The sequence below is a fragment of the Lynx canadensis genome, chromosome B3 (genome assembly GCF_007474595.2).
Source record: "Lynx canadensis isolate LIC74 chromosome B3, mLynCan4.pri.v2, whole genome shotgun sequence".
NCBI lineage: Eukaryota > Metazoa > Chordata > Mammalia > Carnivora > Felidae > Lynx > Lynx canadensis.
The window spans coordinates 96690991-96717829 of record NC_044308.2 but is presented as its reverse complement, the minus strand read 5'-3'; positions in this window follow the sequence as shown (position 1 = coordinate 96717829).

Here is a 26839-nt window from a genome sequence, read left to right as displayed (position 1 = left end):
GGTTTCCTTGGGGAACGGTAACAGAGTGTTCCCAAAGAGTTGAGTCAGGAGGGCTGGGGAAAGGAAGAAACACAGCTAGAAGAGGAAGGCTACAAATATGGTAAGGACTTTGGCCAAAGACATTTAGTCCTTCTGTACACAGTAGAAATATCATGGAAGAGTTAAGACAGAAACTTGAAGAATCAGATCTTGATTTAAAAATATCATTAGCAGTCCTTTAGATCCTAATAATTTATAATCTAATACATTTTTATTAGGTAGGTAATTTGGAACAAGAGCTCGAAATGGTGTATAGAGAAAATATTGTAAGATTTATTGTAATTTTGAAGTTTTGATTTCCACAATATCTTTTTTATAAGTCCTTTTCCCCTCATTTCAGTTCTCTTGGTTGGTATTTCCTGAGTACCATATGAATGCAGAATTTTAGATTTTATATTTTTACCTCCTCTCCATGATCATTCTCATTTTACATAAAGAAAAACAGGTTCACAAAACTCAGACTTGTCTGCTTATATCTACAACTGTGCTTTTTAGTTCAATGCCTTTTTCATGCAAAGTAGCTTGCTTTTGTGTTAACCAACAGGATAATTTAAATGTCTTGGGGTCATTGTCTCCCTGGAAAAAGATGTGAGCTGAAGGTGGTCAGAGCAGCTGTGCTTACATTTTTTTTTGTTTTTGGAGAGGGGAGGCGAGGAGAGTGTGCGATTGCCAGCAGGGGAGGGGCAGAGGGAGAGGGAGAGACAGAATCCCAAGCAGGCTCCATGCCCAGCAGGGAGTCTGACCTAGGGCTTTGAGATCACAACCAGAGTAGAAATCAAGAGTCAGATGCTTAACCAACTGACTGAGCCACTTAGGCACCCTGAAGCTATGCTTATCTTAAGGCTGACATTGCATTAGACTTATTTATTTACTTTTACAATGTGGACTATGATAAATTAAATGGAATGAACAAATCAACTAACTATATATTAACAATGCTGTTAAATTATTTTTTACTCACTTGGCCTGGGATTTAATTATGTGCTCATGTTAAGCCATTATTCATTTGAAAATGCCCCCTAGTACTTATGGTGATGTCTCATTCATTATAGTAATTTCTTTGAGTGTATCACATAAAAATTGTACTTGAGTTATTATGGCTTTTCTTGAGATGACATTAACCCTCTGGCCTGGTGCTGAAAATGCTTGACACTTTAAATAGATTAGACAATGTCTTGATACGTTTCATAAAGAATGGTCCTATAGGATCCTAAAATTGCAGGAAAATAAAACCTTATATGCTTTGAAAAATTAAAAGCACAAGTCTATTTTCATGTATGTTTCCTGATTTGAGGCATAGATCCTATTGGTATTTTTATTTTAAATGAAAGTTAAATTACATTCAGATAATCAAACTCCTCAAACTTCCCTTTCCTGATCCTTTTTTCTGACTCTCATTTCTGTGTACGGAAGCTGGGTGATAATACTGATACTACAAATGTATTGCAAGTCATGTTGGGTAAATGCATTGAGTTTAAGTGTCATGTTTGGCATGTAAAATGACTCAGTGACCTTCATCTTGTACAAAAGCACATGCTCTCTCTCTGTATTTAAGAATAGGTTTTTTTTTCAATTTTTTTTATTTTAATTTCAGTATAGTTAATATACAGTGTTATATCAGTTTGAGATGCACGATACAATGATTCAACAATTCCATAACTTACCCAGTGCTCATTATGACAAATGTGCTCCTTAATCCCCATTACCTATTCACCCACCCTCCCACTCACCTCCTCTTTGGTAACTATCAATTCTCTATAGTTAGGAGTCTGTTTCTTAGTTGGTCTCTCTCTTTTTTCCTCTTCACTCATTTTTAAAAATGTTTATTTATTTTTGAGAGAGAGAGAGAGAGAGAGAGAGAGCGAGCGAGCAGGGGGAGGGGCAGAGAAAGAAAAGAGAGAGAAAATCCCAAGCAGGCTCAGTGCTGTTAGCACAGAGCCAGACGTGGGGCTTGATCTTATGATCCTGGGATCATGACCTGCATTGAAATCAAGAGTCAGAAGGCTAACCAACTGAGCCACCCCAGGCACTCCACACCTTTGCTCATTTGTTTTGTTTCTTAAATTCCACATGAGTGAAATCATATGACATTTGTCTTTCTCTGACTGACTTACTCCACTAGCATTATACTCTATAGCTTCATCCATGTTGTTGCAAAAGGGAAATTTCATTCTTTTTCATGCTGAATAATATTTTATTGAATTTATATACCACATCTTTATTCATCAGTTGATGGACACTTGGCCTGCTTTCATAGTTTGGCTATTGTCAATAATGCTGCTGTAAACATTAAGGGAGCATGTATCCAATTGAATTAGTGTTTTTGTATTTTCTTTGGTAGATACTTAATAATGAGATTACTGGATTGTAGGATAGTTTCATTTTTTTAATTTTTAAGGAGCCTCCATACTGTTTTCCACAGTGGCTGCATCACTTTGCATTCCCATCAAGTTATATCTAAGAATGGGTTTAATAAGTATTTGTCCTCAAGTCACCATACCTTATATCCACATTGGAACTTTATCTTTCTATAAATATTTCTATCAGTGGATACTTAAGGCCAATTTGACTCTCAATCTTGTTGCATGATTTCTTGCTTGGTTTATTAGATTTACGAATGTATCCATGATTTAAATGCATTTATGTTTGTTCTGTAATTCCCTGATGCTCAGTGGACACATTAATATTTCTCATGGTCATCTAAAGGAGAGTTTTTAGCACACAATTATGTTATTTCATATTTGCCGGTGCAGGAGTTTAGATGAGGTGATGGATTAGAAGTATATAGTCTTTATTTGATGTTTTATAATGTCCTTATTGATAAAAGGGACATTTAAACATTTAGTAGTGAAATTTTCTGTTCATTGCCCAAATAGTCTAGGAAAAACTGCTCTTTAAAATCTAGTTTTGGGGGCACCTGGGTGGCTTAGTTAGTTGAGTGTCTAATTTCAGCTCCGGTCATGATCTCACGGTTCATGAGTTTAAGCCCCACATCAGGCTTACTGCTGACAGCCTGTCAGTGCAGAGCCCATTTCAGATCCTCCGTCCCCCTCTCTGGCCCTCCCCTTCTTGTGCTCTCCCAAAAATAAATTAATATTAAAAAATATAAATAAAATCTAGTATTGGCGTGCCTGGGTGACTCAGTTAAGCATCTGCCTTCGACGCAGGTCAAGATCTTGCAGTTCATGGGTTCGAACCCTGCATTGGGCTTTGTGCTGACAGCTCAGAGCCAGGAGCCTGCTTTAGATTCTGTGTCGCCCTCTCTCCCTGCCCCTCTCCCACTTGTAGTCTGTCTCTTTCTGTCTCTCAGACATAAACATATTTTTTTAAAAAGTAAAATTTAGTATTGATAAGAGGGGCCCCTGGGTGGCTCAGTCAGTTGAGCATCTGACTCTTGATTTGGGCTCAGGTCATGATCTCACAGTTTAGGAGTTCAAGCCCTGCATCAGGTTCTGTGATGACAGCATGGAGCCTGCTTGGAATTCTCTCTCTTCCTCTCCCTCTTCCCCTTCCCCTGCTTGTGCTCTCTCTCTCTCAAAATAAATAAGCATTTTAAAAAAATCTAATATTGATAAGAAAGGCTGAATATGTGGAAATTATTTCTATCTAAGGGAATGATGGGTGAAATTGAGAAAAGAAACTGAGTTAAGGTAAACTGTTTTAAGTTGGTTAAAAACCAGGTCTTATTACAAATAACTTGTTCATTTGAGGATATGTGCTCCTCTAAAGGGACTCATGAAAAGGCAACACACATTTTCATTCCTGTTTTCAAAGGTTTCTCAGATTCCAGAAGACTGCCTGAAAACTGCTTAGAGTGAATTTTGCGAGCTGCTTTCCATTTTATTCCAGGAAATAATGGGAACAGTCCATACTAGAAAATCAGAAGGTGACATTACAAAATGCAGTTTACCTAATGGAGTAGAAATATTTCAGTAAGTGTTAAGACAGTTTCTTGAAGTATAGCTGACACACAATAGACTGTACATGTTTAAAGGGTACAATTTTAGGGGCGCCTGGGTGGCTCAGTCAGTTGAGCGTCCTTCAGATCAGGTCATGATCTCACAGCTCGTGAGTTGGAGCCCTGCATCTGGCTCTGTGCTGACAGCTCAGAGCCTGGAGCCTGCTTCAGATGCTGTGTGTCCCTCCCTCTCTCTGCCCCTCCCCAGCTCATGCTCTGTCTCTCTTTGTCTCTCAAAAAATAAATAAACATTTAAAAAAATTTTTTTTAATTTTAAAAAAGGGTACAATTTTAAAGATCTTGTATATCTAGGTACAATTCCTTTATCAGATATATGATTTGCAAATGTTTTCTCACATTGACATCTGTCTTTTCACTTTCTTAACAGTATCTTTCAAAGAGGTCACATTTTAATTCTAATGAAGTCCAATTTATCAGTTTTTCTTTTATGGATTACACTTCTGGTGCTGTATCTAGGAAAACTTTGCTCATCCCAAGGTCACAAATAGTTTTCTCCTATATTTTCTTCTATTTTTTAAAAATAGTTCTTGCCTTCACATTTTTATTCATGATCTATTTTATGTTAATTTTGCTATAAAATGTGAAGTATAAATTGAAGTCTATTTTTGGTATATGGACATCAATTTTTCTAGCACTGTTTGTTTAAAGACTATGTTATAATGAATTGTCTTTCAAATTTATTGAAAGTCAGTTGTCCATATATATGTGGGTATATTTCTGAACTTTCCATTCTGTTTAATTGAGGTTTTTTTTTATCTTTGTAACAATATCACATTGCTTGATTATTCTAGATTTATAAGAAGGCTTGAAATCAAGTGATGTTAGTTCTTCAACTTTGTTATTTTCTAAGGTCTTTGGGCTATTTCATGAAGACTTTAAAATTAGTCAATTTCTATCAAAAACCCCACTGGGATTTGGACTGAGATGGTGTTAAATCTATAGATTAATTTGAGAGAATCACCATATTTACCATATTAAGTCTTCTGACTCTTGAACATGGTATATCCCTCCTCTTATTTTTTTTCTCTATTTTGTCTTTTAAATTTTTCTGAGCACTATTTTGTAGTGTTTAGATCTTACAGTATTTTGTCATATATCTACCTGAATATGTAATATATTTGTGATCATTGTAAATGGTATTTTTTAATAAAATTTCAACTTTTGAGGCACCTGGGTGGGTCAGTTGGTTAAGTGTCCAACTTTGGCTCAGGTCATGATCTTAAAGCTTGTGGGTTCGAGCTCCTGACAGCTCAGAGCCTGAAACCTGCTTCAGATTCTGTGTGTCTGTTTCTCTGTGTCTCTGTCTCTACCCCACTTGTGCTTCTCTCTCTGAAAAAAAATAAACATTAAAAATTTTTTTCAATTTTCAATTGCTTGCTATATAGAAATGAAATTGATATTTGCATATCAATTTGTAACAGGTAACCTTGCTATTAGTTTTTTAATAGATTACATTAAATTTTCTGTATATTTAAATAATTTTATACTAATAATTTTTTCTGTCACTATGCTTAATGTTTAGGGGTCACGAACACTTAACAATTGCTTTGTTTAAGGTCATCTGTGAAGGATTTAGCAATTCTATAACAATTAACATTTAGATCTGTATCAGAGAATGCATGGTGTTATAAGAGTTATGGCTGGGACCCAAATGCAATTAGGAATAAAATAACTATCTTTTGCCAGAGACCATGACTAACTTGGAATTTTAAACTATTTCCTACATATTGTTAATGTTCAATAAATATTAAATATTAGTATAGTTAAGTAGGATAAAGCTTTTTCCCCCCAATATTTATTTATCTTCATATAACATTTATCTTCTAAAAAGCCCAGAATAATGCATTAAAGCAATCACAGTGTCTCTCTTTAAGATCATTATTTTCTCTTCTTTGTTTTTTGGACCATCGTGAAGAGCTTTAATTAGGATTAGCAACAGTAGTCTGTCTTTATCAAAATGTATTTAATGAAAGTGTTTGGTTATTTTCTCCTGAATAATTTTAACTATCAAAACTTTGTTCTTCTAGGATGCTTACAGAGAACTAGTCATAGCCAATAAATCACTTTCAGAAGAAATCTGTTCAAAGACATATTTATATTGAAAACATTCTCTCTATGTATCTAAAGATGTGAAAATGCAAAATAACTAAATTGCATGGGATTTTTCAGGTAGTTTCTTTTGATCTCTTTTCGGGAAGCAGCTTTGTAATAGAAAAGCTTTTTATTTCAATTATTGGGTAATTAGATAAGGATTTCTTTTGAGAAATCATTCTTAACACGTAAGTCTGGATTAGAAAGCAGTCCTGGGTGTTCCGATAGCTCTTTTTTTCTGACCATGGCAGTGCTCATTCTGTGTTAGGATTGCCCGTTCACATGTTAATAATCTCTCTGGACGTCAGTTCTACGTGGTCAGGGTCTCCTCTCACCTTCCTGCTGTCTAGCTGTGTGTGGAAGACAGAAGGCATTAAAAAAATGCTATCACTGCACAACTAAATGCTTGAAAACATACGGTTTTACATTTAGTTTTAAATAACTAGGGGAGCCCCTGGGTGGTTCAGTTGGTTGATGTCCGACTGTTGGTTTTGGCTCAGGTCATGATCTTAGGGTTTGTGAAATGGAGCCCTGCATTGGGCTCTGCGCTGACAGCACGGAGGCTGCTTGGGATTCTCTCTCTCTCTCTCTCTCTCTCAAAATAAATAAATAAACTTAAAAAATAACTAGGTTCCATGGATGGTGTCATATCACTGAGTCATTTAGAATTATAGTGGCCTTTTATATATTTAAACATTATATAAGTAAATTCTCATTGGGTAAACCAAGTAGAATAATTTATTTTTCAAATTAAGATTTTTAAATATTTCAACATCCCATGATGCTAATACTTAAAACAGAATTTTAGTGACTTAGGAAAGCAAAGCATATTGCAAAATTATTTATTGTATTGTTATTGTAGCATTTCTTCCTATTATACTTTTTAAACAGTATGCAAATATCAGTAATTCATTTTCAAAGGAAAGTAGATAAATTTGCAGCTAGCTGTATTTGTTTATAATTCTACTTAAATGAAAATGAAGTTTGAAACTAATTAAGTGTGGTTTATTCCTATTGTAGATATTGCTATTCATACAACCTTTTCCCTGATTATAGAGTTCAAGACAATGAGAAACAATAGGTAAATTTCCTTCTCCTATGTTTACCTAATTTAGACCATCTACTTCTGCTTGAATTACTAAAGCGTTCTGAACTTTATGGACAAAGGAAGATATCTTTTGCCTTTCCTAAAGGATACACTGTGGCACTATGGTTTAGCACCAAACACAGAATTATAAATCTCAAAGAGAATTTAATTTTAATAGCAGTCTCTTTATTTTGCAGAGGAAACAGGGCCAGAATCACATTATTTTGGAAGTTCTATGATAACAGGTAAAATGATTTCTTATCTTTAGGGTTTTACCATTTGCTTAAATCTGCTCACCAAAATCCTCTTAGGTGAATGAAAACAACAAAGGAAAGAGGAAAAAATCCCCTGTTTCATGAGCCAAGATGATATCTAACTCTAAATCTCGATCAGGATGCCTCTTTATCTGAAAATTTGAATTTATTTGATCCTCATTTGCCAAAGGAATAATACTCTGATCTAAATCACAAGAACTTGGGCCATTAATAGGCTACCAGAAAGTTTAGGGACTACTTGGGGTTAAATACCATATTCCAGAGAAATAGGAGGTAAAGGGCTTAAAGAGAAATTGTACAAAAGTGTGTCTTAGTTTGGGTTTCTTCAGAGCAGAGCCTGACACAAAGACTCTGGTACAGAGACTCTTTAGACAGTGATTCCAGAAGCAAAAGTTGAGGATAAAAGAAGGAGGGACAAGGCTGGAGAGACAGATGAGGATGGAGGGAAAGCTGGTGTGCACATGGGTCATCAAAGCTGCCATGGTGAGTAATGCACATTAGATTCCACTGGGACCTCTGAGAAGTGTACAGAATGGCTCTCAGAATTCCCTGCTTGAAGGACCATAAGCAGAACAATTTTCTACAGGATCCCATCTCTTGTTATTTGAAGGTTGCCTCAGGGGTCCTAACTACCCCCCCCCCCCCATTTCCTAGCAGCACTTGGGAGCGATAAGCAGGTTCCTGAAGCACCTGGGAAGGAGTTGAGACTGAAAACAGTACAACACACAGTTCTCTCTGCAGATTGGTGCAGGTGGTATGAGGTGAAACAACCCATGCAAAACTGTCGCCTAGAGCCACCGCTGAAATCAGAGGTGGAGGGATATGAGGCACCAGCAGCATCGGGTCCAAAATGAGAACACTGCCTCATGAAACCTATACTTCTAACACAAAAACGTGCAATAGAGATGACGTGGGCCGGAGAAGGGAGGGGAAGCCAAAGCTAGGTTTGTCGTTTTAGAGCAATACATAAATTCTGAATTCCTTGGTTGCTGTCTTACCTTCTGTTTTGGAATTTCTCTCTTCAGAGCAAGCGGATCACCAAGTTGGAATGGCTTACAGTAGTGCCCATTGGATAATTTGGTCCACATTAGAAAAGTAGAATTTGATTCTAAAAAGTATATGGAAATATAAGAGAACAGGGACTCTGAGGAAAGAAAAAAAGAAAATCCATACCAAAGAATGAAAAAGAGTCTAAAGAGAATAGAAAAATAGGAGCAATTAAAAAGTGAGGCAGGTAGGTTAAGGAAAGAAATTAAAGATAGCAAGAATGCCATTACAAAAATGAGAGCCATATTAAAAGCAATAAGTAGAATCCATGATGAAAAAACAGCCAGCAATAATTTATAATGCTAATCAAAGCTAATATTGACTTACTACATACCAGGAACTCTTCTGAGGGCCTTATTCTTATAGGCTCATTGAATATTCGGAAGACTTCCATTAGTTACTGCTACTATTATCTCTGTTCTATAGGTGAAGAAATTGAGACACAGCTAGCATGCCTTAGCTATATCTCTTTATTAGTTCAGACTGTATAAAATTAAATTACATTATGTGTAAAATCTTGTCAGCTCATTGTCTCACTGCTAGACAATGTGGAAGTAAGGATATGTTTGAGGAAATTCCATAGACAAAACTGTGAGAACAATTAGCCATAGAGACTAGAGTGGAGATCTGATATTTGCCTAATTGTTGTCTTTGTATTCGACTGAAATGAATACAAAACAACATTAACTTTCTGTAAAAGAACTGAGTTTACAAATGTAAACTGAACACCATGTTGCAAGAAAAAGTGGAATTATCAATCCTGAGGAGTACTATGGTATAATATTAATATTCAAGATGGAATAGAGTATTATAGTCATCCATTGGAAAAAGAAATTACCTTCAAGTGGGAAAAATTGGGCTACACTCAGATTCTTGCAATGTCAGGAGATGGTGGAGCATGTCTGCAGAATTTTAAGTTAAAAAATTGATGCAAAAGTCTAATAGGTAGCCTTTTATGCAAGAATAAAGGTAATAAGAAACCATTCTTAAATAAGAAAGGACTCAGAATATACTACCAATGAGAGACTATGGGGGAAGAATCTTAGTTATGAATTCCACCAACCAACTTGTATCAGTTAGTTTTTGCTATGAAACAAATGACCCTGAAATTTAGTGGCTTAAATCCATAACCCTTTATTTAGCTCATGATCCTGTGAGTAGGCTGAGCAGTTTTTCTGATCTAGACAACTTGATCCATCTCTCTGGGTTCTCCTATATCTGCTTTTAGCTGCATGTCCCCTGCAGTTGGATAACCCAGCGTGGCCTCATTCTAGTGTCTGATGGTTGGCAGGCTGTTGGGTAGGGCAACAAAGGTAAACTGGATCACATGTCTTTCATCATCTACATGACTACCCCAGACTTTTTTGCAGGTGGAGAGGACAATATCCCCAAAACAAAAGTACCATAAGAACCGAAATTGCAAGGCCCCCTGAGGTTTTGGCTTATAAGCCTCATGGCATCACTGTGCAGCATTCTACTGGTCAAAGCATGTGCTAAGGGCTTAAGACATCAACTCCTCTCTTGTGGGAGAAGTTGAGAAGTGCTGGGGCCGATTTTGTCATCTATCACACAACTGAAAAGGTAAAATAGCAACACTATGAAATGAGGAAGCTATAATATCAAGAGCTGCCTGTGTAACTTTGAATTCATATAAATATAGAATAAAGAGTAAAACCTTGTAGGCATATCATGTTTATAAATAAGAATAGGAACTCAAAGATGAAAATATTAAGGTAATAAACTAGGAGAAGAGTTGTTAAAGAAAGTGGAAGTGTGTCTAATGTTTTATACTGTGGAAACAATGGATACTTTCTAAACCTTATAACTTAGAAAATTGAGTTTTAAGTATATTAAAGTTATGAAGGTAAATTCATAGTTGAAAATTAAGAATAGGTTTTAAGTAGTCTCAACTACCAGAAGGAGAAAAAAAAAAGAAGATACAGACATTGCAAGAGATAGGTGACAATAAAATGAATAATTAAAGCTGACAATAAAACATAGTATGTAGACTAAAGATCAGATCTATTTATTATCACATACATGTAAATGAAACATGCCAATAGAAAGGTAAAAGGCTATGGTATTTAATAAAAATAATGAATACTGAGTTATGTCCAACATAAAAAATAAAACATTTATATAATATTCTCAAAATAAATAAGTTGTAGAGGAGAACAGATTAATGACTTAATTTGATTTTTTTAATTGAGAGATAATTGACATACAGCCTATTAGTTTCAGGTGTACAATGTAATGATTCATTATTTGTATATATAGTGAAATGATCACCATAATAAATCTAGCTAACATTCATTGCCACACATAGTTATAAATTTATTTTTTCTTGTGATAAGAACTTTCAAGATTTACTGATAAACTTTCAAATATAAAATACAGCATTATTAACTATAGTCACCATGCTGTGCATTACATCTCCTTAGGTATTTTATGTTTGTACCTTTTGACACCTTCACCCATTTCACTTGTCCTCCACACACACCCCTGCCCCCCACCGGCAACCACATCTGTTCTTTGTATCTATGAGTTTTTTGTTTTGTTATAGACTCCACATATAAGTAAGATCATAGGTAGAAGAAAAAAAAATGTCAGTTCAGATCTTCTCATTTTTTAATTGGTTTGTTTTTAGCTTCTTTGGTTTGAGTTCTTTATATATTTTGGATATTAACTTTATCAGATATATGATTGGCAAATATTTTCTTCCACTTGGTAGGCTGCCTTTTCATTTTGTTGATGGTTTCCTTTGCTGTGCAGAAGCTTTTAAATTTGAAGTTTTTAAGTTTAAAGTAGTCTCATTTGTTTGTTTTTGCTTTTGTTGTTTTTGTTTTTGGTGTCAAAAATATCATCAACCAAAGTCAAGGGGCTTACTGCCTGTGTTGTCTTCTAGGAGTATTATGGTTTTAGGTCTTATGTTCAAGTCTTAAACACATTTTTAGTTAATTTTTGTGTATGGTGTAAGAAAGTGGTCCAGTTTCATTCTTTTTCATGGGGCTGTCCAGTTTTCCCAACACCATTTGTTGAAGAGACTGTCCTCATTGTATATTCTTGCTTCCTTTATTATGAATTAATTGACTCTGTATGTGTGTGGTTTATATCTGGTCTCTCTATTCTATTCCACTGATCTATGTGTCTGAGTTTATGGACATACAATAGTGTTTGGTTACTGTTGCTTTGTAATACAGTTTGTAATTAGGAAGTGTGATGCCTCCTTTGTCCTTTTTTCTCAAGATAGCTTTGGCGATTTTGTCCTCTGTGGTTCCATACAAATTTTAGGATTATTTGTTTTATTTCTGTGAAAAACATCATTTGGATTGTAATAGGGATTGCACTGAATCTGTATATGACTTCAGGTTATGTGGACATTTTAATTATATTAATGGTTCTAATTCATGAGCATAGAATATCTTTACACTTATTTGTGTCTTCTTCAATTTCTTTCATCGGTGTCTTATAATTTTCAGTGTGCAGGTCTTTTGCCTCCTTAGTTAAATTTATTCCTAGCTATTTTACTCTTTTTTATTTAATTGTAAATGGGATTGTTTTCTTATTATTATTTTGGATACTTTCTTACTAGTGACTTCCAATAATATGCTGGATAAAATGGCAAGAGTGGGCATCCTTATCTTGTTAATGATTTTAGAGGAGTGTTCACCTTTTCACCGTTGAGTATGATGTTAGCTGTGAGCTTGTTATATCTGACTTTTATTTTATTGAGGTATGCTCCCTCTATAATCAAATTGTTGAGAATTTTTTTTAATAATGGATGTTGAATTTTGTCAAATGCTTTTTATGCATTTATTAAGATGATTATATGATTTTATCTTTCCTTTTTTTTTTTTTTTTTTTTTTTTTTTACTGTGGTGTATCATGTTGATTGATTTGTGGATGTTGAACAACACTTGTATCCCGGAATAAATCCTACCTGATCATGGTGTGTTATCCTTTTTGATGAGCTGCTGATTTCAGTTTGCTAATATTTCATTGAAGAGTTTTACATCTATGTCCATCAGAAATATTGGTCTGTATTTTTTTTTGGGGGGGGATGTCCTTGAAAAATGTTTTGGTATAGGGTAATGCTGGCCCCATACATGAATTTGGAAGTGTTTTCTTCTTTTATTTTCCTTTTTTTTTTCTTTTTCTTTGGAAGAGAAAAATTGGTATCAACTTTTCTTTAAATGTTTGGTAGAATTCAACAGTGAGGAATCTGGGTTTAGACTTTAGTTTGTTGAGATTACTGATTCAATCGCTTCACTGGTAATCAGTGTGTTCATATTTTCTATTTCTTCATGATTTATTCTTAGTGGGTTGTAGGTTTCTAGGAATTTATCCATTTTCTGAAGGTTGTCCAATTTGTTAGTGTATATTTGTTCAAGTGTCTTTACTTGACCTTAGTCAAAAGGCCAAAAAGCAACCATAATAGTGTCTTATGATTCTTTATATTTCTGTGGTATCAGTTGTAACTCTCTACTTTCATTTCTGATATTGAGTCCTCTTACTTTTTTTGGTGAGTCTAGCTAAAAGGGTGTCAACTTTATTTTCAGAAAACTACCTCTTAGTTTCCTTGATCTTTTCTTTTTAGTCTCTATTTTAGTTATGTCCATTCTGATTTTTGTTATTTTCTTCCTTCTACTAACTTAGGGCTTTTTTTGTTCTTCTTTCTCTAGTTCTTTAAAGTGTAAAGTTAGATTGTTTATTTGAGATATTTCTGTTTCTTGTTATAGGCACTTATCACTATAAACTTCCTTCATAGTACTATTTTCACAAATCCCACAAGTTTGGTATGTTGTATTTTCATATTCATTTGTTCCAAGGTATTTTTTGATTCTGTTTTGAGTTCTTCTCTGACACATTGTTTGTTTAATGGCATATTGTTTAACCTGCACACGTTTGTGAAATTTCCAGTTTTCTTCTTGTAATTGGTTTCTAGTTTCATACCACTGTGGTTGAAGAGATGGTTGGTATGATTTCAGTCTTGAAGGAGTGTCCTTGTGTAGAAGTTTAAGCTTATTGTTCAACCTTGCTCTAGCTCTTGGTTATCTCTCAGACCTTTGTGATTGTCTGAGCAGCCTACCTTATTTTCAGTGGCCCCCAATAGTTCAGGGTATGCCAAGACCTTTCAATGTTCCAAAGAGGAGGATCTCAGTCAGCACCCAGATTCAGGCTGACTGAAAACCAAACCCTTAGGAAGCAGCATTTAAAGAATGCAAATATAGACAGTCTGATGGGACCATGAATGTAAGCTCTGTTGGCCACCAGAACTAGGTGATCTTGAAGTGTTTCCTGGGCAGCAGCTGCAAATATCGGGGGTGGGGGGCATATGAGTGTATAAGCTTCTCTCTGAGAGTGACCAGCAGTCTGGAATGAGGCAAAGGGAGAGAGTGAAGAGGTCATCCACTGTCCTTTGTCCCCAGAGAGTACCTCAGTAGGCTCTTAAATGTGTGCCAAACTAGAAGCTTGCCCTTGTGGCCAAAGCTCCAGGACAACCAAACAGACTTCTTTCACAGGAGGACTGGGGGTATGTTTCAGTCTGCTGTCTGTGCTGTGTGCCTTGGGTGTGGTAGCCTGTCAAGTACTGTGTCCCCATTTGCTACAGTCCCATGGGACCAGGAACATAAGCTCCATTGGGCACCAGAGCCAGGCAGTCAATGGGTATTCTCTGCAGTAGCTACAAAACCGGGGAACCAAATATGTGTATATAACTTCCCTTTCGGAAGATATTGGGACTTTGGAGCATGGCAGAGGGGGTGTGTGAAGATATTGGGTCTCTGGAAAGAATGACAGCTCTTAGATCATGTATAATTATAAGACTGATAGGGCACCTGGGTGGTTGAACGTCTGACTTTGGCTCAGGTCATGATCTCACGTTCTGTGAGTCTGAGTCCCATGTTGGACTCTGTGCTGATGGCTTGGAGCCTGAAGCCTGCTTTGGATTCTGTGTCTGCCTCTCTCTGCTCCTCCCCCACTCTGTCTCTGTCTCAAAAATAAATAAACATTAAAAAGTTAAAAATTAAAAAAAAATTAAAATTTAGAAGACTGTCCCTCAGGCTATCATTGTGAAGATAAGTTAATAGGCCTCTTTCACAGAAAGACCTCCTTAGCCTCTGTTGTACTCTGGAGATGGTAGCTAGTGAAAAGCTCTCTCTGTTACAGTCCTGTGAGGCCTTCAAGCATAACTCCAATTGGCGACCAGAGCCAGGTGACCTAGAGTAGTCCCTTGGGTGGTAGTGGAAAAAATTCAGGGAGCCAGATGAGGGTACAAGCTCCTTTATAGGGGATACCAGTGAACTGGAAGAAGGCAGAAGAAGACTACTAGATGGAACCTGTTGGCCCCCATCTTTGGAGAGTACTTCAGAAGACTCCTAGGAGAGTATTCAGTGTTAAATAAGATGCCTGCCACTTAGGCCATATTTTTCAAATGATTAATTAAATAAGATTCTTTCTCAGAAATTCTGGGCACTTTGCAAATCAGCTGCTTCTATGGTGAGCTATGTGGTAGGTGAGTCCATATGTATGAGCCTTCTAGGAGCCATTTCTCAGTTCATTACAGCCTTATGGAACTCATGGATGCCAGCCCTATAGGCTCCCAAAGCTACATGACCTGAGACTCATCTCTCAGGTGCAGGTCTTAAAAGTTAGGGTCCCAGGGGGCACCTGGGTGGCTCATTCAGTTACGCTTCTGACTTTGGCTCAGGTCATGATCTCAAGGTTAGTGGGTTCGAGCTGTACATCAGGCTGTGTGCTGAACAGCTCAGAGCCTCAGGTCTGCTTTGGATTCTGTGTCTCCCTCTCTCTCTGCCCCTCCCCCACTCATGCTCTCTCAAAAATAAATAATAAACATTTTAAAAAATATAAAAGAAGAAAACATTAAAAAAAAGTTGATGTGCCACATGTGGGTTTAAACAATTGTTCCTCAGAGAGGAGCTCAGGTTTGTGAGTTTCCTGTTGATTATGAGTTGCCATTTTGGGGGTTGTGTTTCAGTCTCTCCTACCCACTTTGATATAGGCTTTTTTTCTTGTTTGCCCAATGTACAGGAGTTGCTCAGCTAGCTTTTGGGTTTTTTTTTTTCCAGAGGAAATCATTCCATTTATAGCTATAGATTCAGTGTGTCTGTGGGAGGAATGGAGATCAGGATTCTCATATGGTACCATCTTGAACTGGAACCTATTGTATGTCGATTGTCAGTCAGTATACTGGAAAAAAAATTGAAGTGCCAATCAGTGTGTGAAAATATGAACCATTAAATAAATGCAAATTTAAATAAAAATAAAACATGATTTTTGAAGCTCTTAGATCAAAAAAGAAAAATATAACACTAAGTGATGGCAAGGGTTCAGTAAACAAAACCTGTTAGATCCAGTTAGTACAAGCAGATGAGCTTTTACATTTACAGGTCCCAAGACAAGAATACAAATGGAAGTTTCCAGCTTTCAGTCTGCCCCCGTTCACGTCCCAGTGCAATCATTCACCAGGAGGGACCTCACAGCATGTGTGTGGACAATTTAGTCTGTGCACTCAAGTTCCATCCATCCCCACACATCTGCTCACAACCCCGGTTGGCCACCCCTTAAATCTAGAGTGTGCACTTGCAGTCCACCCTGAGAAGACCAGATCCAGGGAAGATAGCCTTTCAGTCTTGGAAGCAGGGTCAGGGCAATTCAGACACACTATTCTCCAGTCTCAGGCATTCAGATTATCATCTAGAGTAAAGTACATAAATTCAGGGTGGATATCCCTTAATTCTAGGGTTTTCTCCCATTCTTCACAAGGCCCAGGTTGGAACAGGACCAGAGGAGCTCCTAAAGTGTGGCTTAGGATGGGTGCCCAGCACTAAGGGTGGTCTTGCAGAAACGCATAGATTAACATCTTTATGGAAGGTCTTAATATTTATCAAAATCTAAAACTACCCTGATATCCATCAGCAGGTAGTTAAATATACTTTGACACTTCCACACGATGAAGTATTATATAGCTGTGTCAGATATTTAGATACTGGAATAGGATTATTGTACAGCATAAAGTATAAAATTAAAAAAAGCAAAGACCAAGGTGTAGAACAGTGCATGTGCAATCATACTACATATGTTTCTTTATATTTTCACCATCCTAGAATATTACTCCAAGATTTCTTAGGCTACATATTTTTCCATTGTCTGTGATTCAGTTTTGACTCAACCATGGCTTGCTTTCTTTTTCTTTTTTCTTTTCTTGTGTGTGTGTGTGTGTGTGTGTGTGTGTGTTTGTTTTTTTTTGTTTTGTTTTGTTTTTTTGTTTTTTTGTTTTTAGAATAGGTGGCATTTAATAAGATAATTCAGAGGCATTGGGTTTTCTGGAGAGAATGGTGGGGGTGGAGAGGAGGTTTCTTAATACTTTGTATTCACTCCTCTATGTATTTTTTACATGGAACATTAATTAATTTATTGTTAATTATCATTAAGAATTGCATGTGTAAGGAGATGAAATGGGGATAATTTTAATTTTCGTTTTACTGTTGAGCCAACTGAGGCTCAAAGGTATTGGCTTACTCATGTGAGACAGTGACAGAAAAGAGGCCAGGTAAGACCAGTAGATGGGTATATTTAAAATAACATTTTCAAACTAATTTGCCGCAGGAATAATTTATTTTGTGAACATTAGTAAAGTGTAGCCCTTGTTTTTAATACCATTCTCAGACTTGAAGTTCAACCTAAATGGTGGTTGATCAAGCACAGCTTTAGAATAAAATGGAATGACCATAACGTGGCATGGGATATAAAGGAGATACATCTTTCTTTCCTTTCCTTATGCTTACTTTTCTTTTTTAATAAAGTTTGTTTATTTATTTTGAGAGAGAGAGAGCATGAGTGGAGGAGGGGCAGAGAGAGGGAGAGAGAGAATCACTACCAGATTCCACACAGCATGGAGCCATATGTAGGGCTCAAACCCACAAACTGTGAGATCATGACCTGAGCTGAAATCAAGTTGGATGCTTAACTTACTGAGCCACCCAGGAGCCTCACCTTAGGTTTACTTCCGAGCAGATTTTTCGGGCCAATAATGAGGATGCAGAAAGGGGAGGAAGAGATACAGGGCTTTCTTTTCTGTTCTTAAAGATTTATGGAAATGAGGGAAGTTGCCCTCTTCCAAGACCCCATTTTCCAACTAAGCCACCACCAACCAAACCAATAGCAATATTACAACTGTAGGTCTGAAGAGATGGTGGAAATAGAGGAAAAATTTAAATTTGTTGAATTGGAAAGACTTAGGAAACCCTGTTCTCTCCATTGATAGGAAAAATCCATATATGTATTTAATTCAACTTCGATGCTTCAAAAAATGTAAACAATTACTGGAATTTCAGAACACAAAATATTTTATCAGAAAACAGGCACCAAACTTTTAATTCTAGAAATATCACTTGCCCATTCTAACACATATACAAACATAAGCTGTGGCATACACTGTTGAAATGGAAGGTGACTAAGTTTTGTCTAAAAATTGCTTTTGTTCTTTTGCACTGAGATTGTGTGCAAGAGAAACAATGTTTCTAGGCAGAGAGTACATGGCTTTATCCTTGAAGGAGAAAAGCCTACAGGAACAGCAATTTATCTTCTGAGTGTAGTCTTAATGGTTCTCTGGATGTGGTTTTGTTCTAATCAGCCCTGAAAATTCTCAAAAGAAGTGCATTAACTGGTCTCCCAGGACCTGATTTTCTACCCTAACTGTCAACATATTAGTCAGTACCTATTAGTCAATGGCCAGCTTTGACCATTGTGGTTGATAGTATTATTAAATTCACTTATGGTGAATGACTGAGAATAAAAAATTAATTCTCTTTTATAGTAAAGCATTTGATAATAGGCATTTAAACACATCCTTTTAATTACTGAGGTGGTTGATCAAGTCTATTTTACCCTGACCCCTGTGAATGTACCATCTGTGAAATTTATCACCTCTCCCCCAATATGGCAGTGTAGTGTTGATTAACTAAGCATGTGGCCCTTTCAATTTGGTGACTCAAGAGAGCCCATATATCACTTAACACATCAGAAAGCATGTTCAATTGCTTTTGCCTTCATTTATTACCCCACAGGACAGAAATGACTCTGAGCTTTCCTGATTAAAACACTGTGACTGTGCTTTAGGTTTAATTGTATACATTTATAGTTAATAGAGAACACTTCCCTTGGGCATAAACTTTTAAATACCATTTAGATTGGCTCTGTGTTATGATAGAGGCTCCAGTATGGGAAGAAGGAGAGCATTTGCCACATCTTTAGTCTCTAGCCATATATACAATGTATCTCAGGAATTCACAGAACAAGCAAATTCAGGTAAATTTTAGAGATATGTTACCAAAAAAAATCAGAAAATCTTTAAATTAAAAATAATGTAGTGCTGATAACTCATGCATAAAGAAAAAAGATTATCTAGCTAAAACATCCAGGCAACTTGAAATTGGAATAAAGAATTCTAAAAAAATATATGTGATCAATTACAAACATTATGATCTTTGAAACTGGTGACTTTCCCTTAATGAATAGAAAAAAAAAACAATTACATATAATTCTGGAGGAGAAACAGCTGAACCATTAATTTAGGCTATTGAAATTATTTTTTAAATCCTTGAGTATTCTTAAACCTTTAAAAAAGCATAATTTAAAAGAACATTTTTATTGTCAATAAATATTGAGTTTAAATGGAATTTTAGAATTTTTTTAAAAAGTCATTTGTACTAAGAAAATCTTTTTTATTTTATATATTTAAAATTTTTAAATCTGTTTTAGAGTTGGTCTAGGGGAAGGAGAGTTCTCACAATCAAATCTACCATAAACTAGTATAGATCTAAAGAATTTTAGGCATATGCCCAAGATATGTCATTAAACAACACGGTGTACTATAAAGTAAAAAAAAAAAAAAAAAAGGGGGAGACAAAACAATACAGAAAAAACAGAATTTAGAATATAATTTAAGCAATCACATATTGAATGCAGTCTTTTTTTTTAAATTTATTGTCAGATTGGTTTCCATACAACACCCAGTGCTCATCCCAACAAGTACCCTCTTCAATGTCCATCACCCAGTTTCCCCTCTCCCCCACCCCACATCAACCCTCAGTTTGTCCTCTGTATTTAAGAGTTTCTTATGGTTTGCCTCCCTCCCTCTCTGTAACTTTTTTTTCCCCCTGTCCCTCCCCCATGGTCCTCTTTAAGTTTCTCAGGATACACATACAAGTGAAAACATATGGTATCTGTCTTTCTCTGCCTGGCTTATTATCCATCCACGTTGCTGCAAATGGCCAGATTTCATTCTTGCTCTTTGTCAAGTAGTATTCCATTGTGTATATAAGCCATATCTTCTTTATCCATTCATCAGTTGATGGACATTTAGGTTCTTTCCATAATTTGGCTGTTGTTTAAAGTGCTGCTATAAACATGGGGGTACAAGTCCCCCTATGCATCAGCACTCCTGTATCCCTTGGGTAAATTCCTAGCAGTGCTATTGCTCGTCATAGGGTAGTTCTAGTTTTAATTTTTTGAGGAAACTCCACACTGTTTTCCAGAGCGGCTGCACCAGTTGGCATTCCTACCAACAGTGCAAGAGGAAGTAGTCTTTATTCAATAATCTACAGAGGAAGTGATAACTTTTTATACACAAAAATATTTTGGGTGTAATGGTGGTAATGGATTAACAAATTATGTTATCTGTTTAAAATTTTGGATTAATGACTTCATCCCCCCTTTTCAGTGGATTTGTTTACGGGAAATACAAGGGTCAGATCTCTCCTTTTACATCTACTATTTTTTTTCCATTTATTATTATTTATGATAATTGATATATAACGTAACATTAGTTTTAGGGTACAACTAGGTGATTTGACAAGTTTATATGTTCTGCTAATGTCACCAGAAGTGTAGCTACCATCTGTCCCATTACATTGCTATTACAATATCATTAAGTGTGTTCCTTATGCTGTGTCTTCCAGTCCCATGACTTACTCATTCCATAACTTGAAACTTATACATCCCTTTCCCCTTCATCTATTTTTGTCCAACCCTTCACCCTCTCCCCTCTAGCAACCATCAGTTTGTTGTCTGTATTTATAGGTCTGATTCTGCTTTTTGTTTGTTTATTCATTTTTTAGAGATTCCACTTATGAGTGGAATCATATGGTATTTGTCTTTTTCAGTTTAACTAATTTCACTTAGCATATTACTCCTAGGTCCATCTGTGTTTCTCAAATGGCATAATCTCATCCTTTTTTATGATGTGTAATTTCATTGTGTATATACATCACATTTTCTATATCCATTCCTCTATTGATGGACATTTAGATTTACAAAAGCCATTGTAAATGACTAGACAAAATCAAATCTTGCCTAGCCAAGATATGGCTGCAATAGGGGTGAATATATCTTTTCAAATTAGTATTTTCAGTTTCTTTGGGTAAATACCCCATAGTGGTATTATTAGATTATATGGTATTTCTATTATTAATTTTTTGAGGAACCTCCATAGTGTTTTCCACAGTGGCTCTACCAATTTGCATTCCCACTAAAAGTGCATGAGAGTTCTTTTTTTCTACGTTCTTTCCAACCCTTGTTATTTCCTGTCATTTTGATTTTAGCCATTCTAACTGGCGTAAGGTGATATGTCATTGTGGTATTGATTTGCATTTCTGTGATAATTAGTAATATTGGGCATCTTTTCATGTGTCTGTTGGCCATCTGTATGGCTTTGGAAAAATTTCTACTCAGGTCCTCTGCCCATTTTTAAATAAGATTTTTTTTTTGGTGTTGAGTTGTATAAGTTCTTTATATATTTTATATATTATCTCCTTATTGCACATATCATTTGCAAATCTCTTCTCCCATTCAGAGCATGGGGCCAGGGCATGAAGAAAATAGTAAGAAAAATGGATTTTCATTTTTTTGTTTTGTTTTGTTGATGGTTTACTTTGCTGTGCAGAAGCTTTTTATTCTGATGGAGTTCCATAGTTTATTTTTGTTTTTGTTTCTCTTGTCCTAGGAGACCTATCTAGAAAAATGTTGCTATGGCCAAACTGTCACTATTTGTAGACTACATAGTACTATATGTAGAAAATCCTGAAGACTCTACGACAAAACTACTAGAAGAAACAAATTCAGTACAGTGACAGGATATAGAATTAATACCCAGATATTGGTGGTATTTCTATACATTTATATCTACTAATTTTTAAAAAGTCATTTTGATAATTTTTGCATTAGTTTTGCCATATATTTTAATAGTTCCATGTCTATTGCAAAACAAAGCAATGTTGGGTGACAACTTTGAATGCTAGCTAATATAATAATTAATTCAAAATACTTGTAGAAGAATTGCTATGTGCTGGGTACCATTCTAGACACTGGGGGTATAGACAATTTGCATATAGAGGAACTAAAACAGTGATATGCCTGACCTCATAAAGTTTATGTTCTAGTGAGGAGGACAGAGAATATGCAAATAACAGCTACTGATGTAATAGACTAGGAAGGTGAATAAAATATCACAAGAAGATCTACAATAATGGGAGATGTGTGTGAACAGTGGTGTGAACGTTGAGTGAAGACCTCTCTGAGACGGTGACAGATGAGCAGAGCCTGAATGTACTAAAAGTAGGTCCTGTGAACATTTGTGTATATGTGCGAATGTGGTGGGATTTGGGAAAAAGGCTTTGAGTCATGGCGACCAAAGGGAAAAGGCTGGGAGTTGAGATTGTTCCTGACTTGGTGATACCACAAAGACGACAGTAAGACTAGAGCAGAAGACTTGAAGAGTTATAAGATTAAGGTCAGGGATCAGAGCATGGGGACAGGGCATGAAGAAAATAGTAAGAAAGATGGATTTCATTCTAAATACAATTGGGGTAACTTTGAGCAGGAGAGTGAAACGATCAGATTTACATTTTAAACACACCACTGTAGGTGCGGAATGAAACACCGAGCATTTTTGGAGCAAGGGTGAAAACAGTAAAACCAGTCAGGCTATTGTTGCAGTAGTCCACAAAAGAGAAGCTGGTGTTTGGACCAATGTGGTAGCAGATGTGAGAAGTGATTGGGTTCTGAATTTTATTTTGATATGTTTTGATTGTGGAGATAAAATGTGCCTGATAGATATGGCAGTGCGTTAGTAGATGAGAGAAAGACAAGACTTAAGAATGATTTCACAGTTTTAGAGCAGAACCACAGAGTGGATTTTGCTGCCCAGTTTCTGAAATGCACACTTTAGGGACCAGAGGAAAAATCTAAGAGTTCTGTTTTGGACTTACTAATTTTGAGTTATCCATTGGACATTACAAAGGATATGCTGAATGTGGCTGCATTTATGAAATAGTCACTCAAGCAAGAGATGAATTCCAGATCTACTTTTCTAGTTTGTTAGTGTACAAATGCTATATAAAGCCATGGGACTGGGTGAGTTCAGCTCTGGTATAATTTTAGAATAGAAGAGTATAGAATGGGCATAACTACTCCAAAATTGGGAAGAGGAGCAGAAATCATCAATAGAAATTAAGGACTGGTCAGGGAGATAAGGAAAACCAAGTTTACAAAATGTAACCTGAAATCAAATGATTGTTACTGGTTAGAGTAATAATCTCTTACCGGAGTAATGTCTTACTGAGACACAGGAAAAGATGCTTTGCCCACAGAAGCAGAAGGTATCTGAACTTTGTGTTCAGGGTCTATGGACAGACATGGAGAGGGATAGTGGTTATATCTCCAATTTGTTACAAAAATAATGAATTATTTCCTTTGAAGTTGCCTGAATCATTGATTTCATCACAAAGGCACTGGTACAAATAGTAGCATGACACTCTTTGATATAAGGCAACCCTACCTGAACTTTGCCTGTTGTACAGGGAGTAAAGTGTAGAGGGCACTAAGTGTGGACTCAGGGAAGCCCACTAGAAAACCTTTGCAGTGTTCCAAGTCAGAGATGATGGTGGCTTGGGAAAGGGTAATAGTGGCATTTTAAAAGTGCTGGAACTCTGCTCTCCTGGCCAACCTGAAACCAATGGGATTTATTCCAGTGCTGATTAGATATAGTTTCAGCATCTAAAGGGGTTCTTTTAACATGAGACTTAATCAAGTATCATTATTTATTGAGAAGAGTTAAATTACTCTTTGGAAAAAATGGCCTATATTTTACCAAAAGGTTATTTTAAAAATGTTTATCCACAGTGCAGTCTAGTCACCTATTTTTGATAGTTGTTCAAGTTTGACTTTATCCCTTTTCTCTAGAAATTGGAGATACCTTTTTTCAAGACAGCCTCTCAAAAGACTGTTTTCTTGTTCTGTTTTAAATGTCCTCTTCTTTTGTCATCTGATTCTGTCTCTTTCTCCAGGCTGCTCCAATGACCCATGACAGTCAGTGTTGTATTGATTCATGTCTTGGTGACTTCTTTATATCACTGTGGATACAAAGAGTTCTGCAACTCTTACAATTATTCAAAGCTCAGTGCTCAGAATAATTCAATTGAATTTCTGCTCCCAAATTCTTTCTCTTATTTACCATTGGGCACTGGTGAAAGGCACTAAAAAAATGTTTGTGTATTCCTCTTATCAAAATGTTCTCCAGAAGTGGGAGCATTTATATAGAAAACCTCCATTGAATTAGATGAGAAAGAATAGTTTTGCCACTGGATGATCTATCCATCAATATATTTGTTTTTTTCTTTCTTAAAAAAAGTTTATTTATTTATTTTGAGAGAGAGAGAAGGAGAGGGGCAGAGAGAGATGGGGAGACAAAGAGAATCCTAAGCAGGCTCCTCACTGTTAGCAAAGAGGCTGACACAAGGCGAGATCATGACCTGAGCCAAAATCAAAAGTCAGACACTTAACCCATTGAGTCACCCAGGTGCCTCTATCCATCAATATGTTTGTAATTGACATGAAATTATATACATAATATGTGATGTATATGTAAGATATATGTGATATGTAAAAAATACATGTGCATATGCTATATGTGTGTGTGTGTACACACACACACACACACACACACACACACACACAAATCATCAATTGCTTAGCATAGCCCCTAGCGCGAAGTTAATTCTGAGCTCACTATTCCACTGTGAAAAATTAAATGCCTCTTTTTTTGACCTGGCACAGTTTTGTAATAAATTACTCAGTAACCAGCTAGGTGAAGATGAAATATAAAATCATGAAATGATCTGGCATTTTTCCTCTATTGCACACATATCATTATCTACCTCGTTGGTTCTCTCTGGTAGTCCTAGAGAGACGGGAGACCAAGTCAATAGTTGGGTGAAATGTTAGTCTCTTTTTATTTGCTTTCTTTTAACTAATTCTTCATTTTTAGGGGAAATACCAAGTGTGCCCAATGACTGGCTTAGTATCAAAGGTAAACATTTGCCAAAACAGAGTGCTTGCAAACCTGGTTTCCATTTTATAATAAAAGCATGTAAACAAAACCAAAGATTAAAAGTAGGTTGAATATGGTATGCATTAGGCTGTTTGTTCAATCATTTAAAAAACTAATTGGGAACCACAGAATAAAAGATACATACACAAAAAGGAGGGCCTGGTTGGCTAATTCAGTTGAGCGTCTGACTCTTGATTTGCGCTCAGGTCATGATCCTGTGGGCATGAGATCCAGACTCACAGCAGGCTCTCTGCCCTGCTTGGAGCCTCCTTGAGATTCTCTCTCTCTCTCTCTCTCTCTCTCTCTCTCTCTCTCTCTCTCTCTCATCCTGTCTTCTGCTTTTGCAGTCTCTTTCTCTCTGAACAAAACATGTGCGCACACACATAATTATATAAATGAAATTCCTTTTTGACATAAAACAACATATAAATTTCAAGGCAATTACAAACTAGAAAAGGGTTTCAAAACATACAAATAATTAAAATTCAAATACAAAATTTTTATCAAAATGTTTAAAATTTAATATATATATTGCTCAGGTTTATAAGGGTAATATAAATGGATATAAAGTTAATTTTTGGGGGGAACCACTTGCTAACATAAATTTGTTTAAAGCCCGGAGACCATGCATCTTTTTAATCTGATAATTTGATTTATAGAAAATAACATTAATTATAACAGTAGTGAAGAAAAATAGCTGTAAATATTTATCTTATGATAATGGTTTAAAAATCCCTCTGGCAAACCCCAGTGTGGAATATGGCACAGGCATAAAATTGATATTGTCAGAGGATATTTAATTACATGGGAAAGTATATCCCATACACTCTGTTCAGTATGACTGCGTGTGCATATTGTGCATGTGAGTGGATGAGTGTGAGAGGGAGAACTAGTGATTGAGAGTTTGGCTCTAAGGCCAGACTGCTTGGGTTCATATTCTAGTCCCATCATTTCCTAACTCCATCTTGGGCAAGTTATTCAACATCCCGAGCCTCCATTTCCTCATTCATAAGAGGGGGGAGAAATAATACCTTTCCCATTCAAGTGTTGGTAGGATTAATTAAATTTATACACATAAAGCATATAGAAGAACCACTGGCACAGATAAGCACCCCAACACATTATTTTTTACTTTAGTAACCAAAACGTTAACCGTGGGTATTCATTTATTCAATAAATATTGTTTGAGGCACACAATAGGTATAGAACTTGATCAGCACTGGGGATGCATCTGATGTACAAAACATCAAGTTCCTATCCTCAAGCAGCTTACATGTTAGTGGATTTATACAACATGGAGATCAACAAGTGAACAGCAATACAAAGTTGGTAAGTGGTGCAGTGGTTACAAAGTAACAGGGTGAAGGACAGGGTGTCATGGGAGGGGTGTTGCTTTGGGTGGGTTGTCAGGGAGGGCCCCTGAAGGGACGATGTTTGGGCAGAATTCTGAGTGATGTGCACAGCAAAGGCTGTATTTGGGTGAAGAATATTCCAATCAAGAAGCAGACAAAAATGTCCCATGCTAGGAATGTGCTTGACATGTTTGATAAATCTCCATTCAATTCTTGGCTAGAGCAAAAGGAGCTAGCGGGAGAATGGTGGAAAATTTAGGAAGAAGAGAGAATGCCTGAGACCAGGTTGTCCTGGCTGTGTTGGCATGGAAATTTAAACTTTATTTTAGGTGTGTCCAGGAGCCATTAGGGAGCTCTGAGTAGATTCACAATTTAGAAAGCTCACAGTAGTTTCTTTGCAGAAAATGTGATATGCTGGTGCAAAAGTAGGCAGTGGGATAACAGATTATTTAATGATCCTTTTTTTGTCCATCTGTATTTTACAAGTTGTTGACAATGCACAGATATTTCTTTATAAGAAAATGAGCGTTTGAGGTAACAATTAGGCACATGGGACAGTAA